This window comes from Protopterus annectens, chromosome 5.part0, assembly GCF_019279795.1.
Source record: "Protopterus annectens isolate FY-2018-M chromosome 5.part0, PAN1.0, whole genome shotgun sequence".
Taxonomy (NCBI): Eukaryota; Metazoa; Chordata; order Ceratodontiformes; family Protopteridae; genus Protopterus; species Protopterus annectens.
In genome coordinates, this window is record NC_056735.1 from 515998185 (window position 1) to 516002888 (window position 4704).

The following is a 4704-nucleotide window of genomic DNA, read 5'->3' on the forward strand; positions in this document are numbered from 1 at the left end:
TTGCTTATATTTCAGTTACTCAGAGTCTGATTACCTTCTTATGTATACAGGGTTACCATGATCTATGTTCTCCAGAACCCTTTGTGGCTTATAGGAGGAAGTCAGTCCATGACACCTATTTGCAGAAAAAAAAGGGTGTGGATTCTGGCATTTGGTTAACTAAGTCATTGTAGTCTAACTAGCAGCGTGACTTACATTATATAGGTTGAACTAACCTGTACCATTCTGCTTAAAATGTACATAAAAATACAATGGTCAGCACTATCAAATAACGCGACTGAACATCAAGCAATCCTTTACTGTATAGCATGAAAAATCAGCAGCACTACTCACATCTTTTTATGTGCATGTGTTTTTCTCATTATGAAATCCATTACTCTTTCTGTAATGTCAAAAAGTAACAGCTTGCGACATATGCTGGGTCTCAGTATGCTAAGCGAGGGGGGTGCTCACATAATATCAAGTGAGTCCTTGGTCATCAAGAGCCATGTCTGCCTGCCCATCTCTGTGCCAATACCAGTGAGATTATCACAGAATGCAACATAGGAATTATACTTTCTCTATCAACTTTAGTTTTTTTTTGCTCCAGTCCCTTGCTGACTATCAAACGTCCCTCCCACTTTGTCCAATGGGTATGAACACACCCTTGGAGCCCTTTGATCATTTGTTCCCTTTTGGGCTGAGGCCTGATTGGTGAGAATGCTGCTATTCATCACCTCAGGGAGCTAGGGGGGTTGACTTAGTCTCTGCCCATTCCTCTCTGAGCATGGCTACATCCTTCTCAAGGGCCAGCAACAATAGGCATATGTGATGGGCATGTCCTTTGATTTTACAAGAAGTGTCCCACCAGTGACTCTGCTACCCTGAAAGCAATAGCATCCAGTGACTGCCAGTCTCCGGTGAGTTTGAATGCAGAACTCTGCCACTCCTCTCAGAGAGAGATAAGCAGCTATGGCCTTGTCATTCCTCTCTCTCTATCTTACACACTTTTTGACCAGCTCCTCCATTGCCCGAGTGCTGCCTGGAACATAGACAGGACTTTATATATCTATGCCAATTGATTTGGGCTATATGAATTATACTTTTCTGGTACATTGCAAAGGCTTGAACACTGAAGATATCAAGGGTGGCTGAAAAGTAGGTAATTTTTTACAAAAGACAATTAGCACAATAGGCAAAATGTAAAGGTGGTGGGTTATCAGAAGGTGGGAAGGTGAGGATCTGTACTAGTGCACATATTATATTAAGTTTAAAATAAGACCAAAGGTGAGATCATGACTTTAGGAAGACACAGTATTCCATGGCATAAAAAAGTTTAATAGTGAACCAAATCATGTCAGGTAAATCTCAGTTCTTATAATAAAGCCATTACTTTTCCCACCAGAACTGACACCAGGACTGCTGTGTGACATTCATGAGATAGGATCTTTACTAATGCATCTAAAAGTATTTTAGTGACCATTGTCTGGTCTTTGTCGTTTTAAATAGTATGACATGATGCAGCAGAGGATAAGCTGGACTCATACAAAATTACAAAAAGCAGGTTGAGGGATGTTGTCTAATCTCTTCTTGATATACTATCACCCATAGGTGATATATATGAACATTTATTTGTTTATAAATTTGATTTGTTAATTGGGTAGGCGGAGTTTCTTCAGCTATGACTCAGGAAGAATGGCAGAACAAAGCTGTATTATATGTAGTACACAAACAGCATGAACGCTGTAAAAACAAGGCAAATCACTTGCCACAATATTATTTGCAGTAAAGCAATCAATGCTATCAGCAATTTAAGATAGTACTCATTTCACAATAATATGCAGTAAAGGAATTACAGTATTTAAAGTGATGTTTAAAAATGTGTAACAATATTTATATCAATCAATCTAGCATTATTTCAATGAATATAACATTATTTCAACAGGACTACAGAACCCAAAGTTTGTAATTTTAAAAGACTTACTAAAACAATGAGTAACAGGGTCACACAGGCAAACTAATCAGTAAAAACTACAAGAAAAATCTAGCCAAGCTAGATTTTCTACTGTGTGATTCCTTAAAACCTCTTGTATTAGAGGATAAAAGGAATATATGCAACTGATCCCTTAAGGACATCGGGTATTAGTCATGGGCATTCAGAAATGCCATATAGCTGAAACACCTGATGTCCTTAAGAGGTCATTTGCATATATCCCCCTCTAATACAAGAGGTTTTAAGGAATCCCACAGTGGAATTTCTAAAGACATGACAATACTAATGGAGTAATATGCACAGATGACGTCTGAGGCTTTAGTTTCAACATTTATGTATGATATTACAATAGATAAGGATAAGTACTTAATAATGTTTGTTGTTTGCAGAGTCTGCATTTAGACATAAACCTTAGTTACTAATTTGTGAAATGTGCAGTTGGTCACAGAGCTATGTGAAACCATATGGAGGAGTGTTCTTATTAGTCATTATCTCTAAAGTGGTTGTAATTATGTTTTTTCAATTAATATCTTTGGAAAATACTGCAGCTGTAGACATTATAATACATTCCTTTTACAAAACTGTATAATATCCTTGTGATCGATATTAAGGAGTTAGTGCAATGTATTACCTGTTGTTCTGCTGTAGCAGATTTATTACATATAGTCTGTGTTTGTCCACTGTTTTAGACAAATTACTTTAGTGAAATTATCGGATCTAACTCTGTTAATTGATTACATATAGTTTGTGTTTGTCCACTGTTTTAGACAAATTACTTTAGTGAAATTATCGGATCTAACTCTGTTAATTGCTACACAATCCATACTTTTTTAAAGATATATAGCAAGCCATTTTAAAAATGCTTCTTTATACTTGAGATGTGTCACACTGATGTTATTATTGCAGGTATTTTTTTTCTCACTTTCGTGTTACCATTGTTATTGTATCTTGTTTCTGACTTAGTATCGTGAAGGGCCGATCTTGTCTCCTGAACCTGAGTGACTTCTTCGAATCAGTCTCCAGAGATGTGGACGAGGGTAAGGTGGTCCACACAGCCTATCTGGACCTCAACAAGGCCTTTGACACCATCCCCCACTCTGGAATTATAGATAAACTTACTAAGCTGGGTATTAATCCCTACGTCACTCGATTGGTTGCCAACTGGCTTACTGACAGAACCCACACTGTAAAAGTAGCCGACTCCAAATCCAGCTCCAGACAAGTGACAAGTGGAGTACCACAGGGTTCAGTCCTGGGACCACTCTTGTTTAGCATCTACTTCTCTGAAGTACTGGTCAACACTAAGGGACTCTGGCTAACAAAGTTCGCAGATGACTGCAAATTGGGAGCCATTACTGAATCCCTGAATTATGTGAATATGCTGCAGAAGGGCCTTACAGAAACAGATGTTTGGTGCCAGAGCCATGGGCTCAAGCTCAATGCCAAGACATGTATGGTTATCTCCTTTGGGAAAAAACATGTACCCATGAATTACCACATAGGTGGCAGTACACTAAACACCAAAAGTGTGATAAGAGACTTAGGGACATAGGTGGACAGTGGTCTCACCTTCGATAACCACATCACCACAGCAGTCAGGAAATCCTTCTATGTGGCACACCTCATCACTAAGGGCTTTTCATCCAGAAAAAAGGAGGTCATTGTCCCACTGTACTCATCCCTCATTAGACCCATTATAGAATACAACACCTCATTGGGTATGTACCTCTCAAGACATCTGCAATAGCTGGAAAGGCCACAGAAATACCTCACTAAAAGAATCACAGGCCTAAAGCAGATGCCCTATGCTGACCATCTAAAAAAACTACAGCTATACTCTGTCGCATATTGTCTACTCAGAGGTGATCTCTGCTTAACATACAAGGCCATGTCAAACCCAGAGCTGTTGGACATGCTCCACTTAAATTAATCCCAGTCCCTCAGAGCCACACACCCCAGGGATCTAAACCTTGTCATCACAATGAACAAAACATGTTGAAGGGATAGATTCCTGACCCAGAGACTCCCCAGACTCTAGAATAGACTGCCTATACATGTCAAGCAGAGCGCCTCTTTGGCCCTCTTCAAAAGGAACCTTGACGATTGGATCGGAGATAGGAAATTCACCCCAGAGATCACGTCAGTCGCCCTGCTAGACAGGGGTCCAGGGAAGTAAATATTGTGGGAAGAAATAGCCAGGGAATTGTTATGGCTAGGCTTGTATAGGCCCTAGGGCTGATAACCTAGTACAAACCTATGAAAATTAATAAAAATACATTTCAAAATAATTATGGAAGGGATCAAAACACTGCTCCCCTGTTTTTCAATAAACAAAAACAAAATGTTTAAGGAGTTCAGGGAAGTATGTAAACAAATTGAAGAGACAGAGATAAAAACAAAAGAAAACAAAGCAAGCAAGAAATTAAGAAATTTAGCCAATTTAGCAGTCCTTGCCCCAAACTACCTTTAAAGATTAAACTGAAGAACATTACCTCTGTCACTTTTGACATTTATTTAGCAAATATTAGAAATAGTGCATTTGCAGACCCATGTCCTTCCAATCATGCACATTACTTGATCAGTTTGCTTTTTAACATTTATTGTAACCAACAATAAACATAACTTGTTGTGAGAGCGTCAGTGGCTGTAGAAAGCTGCTGTATACATTTGTTTACCTTGCAGCTTATTATATTGGCAGATTTGTTTTAGAATGCCTGGTTGTATGGCTCTGT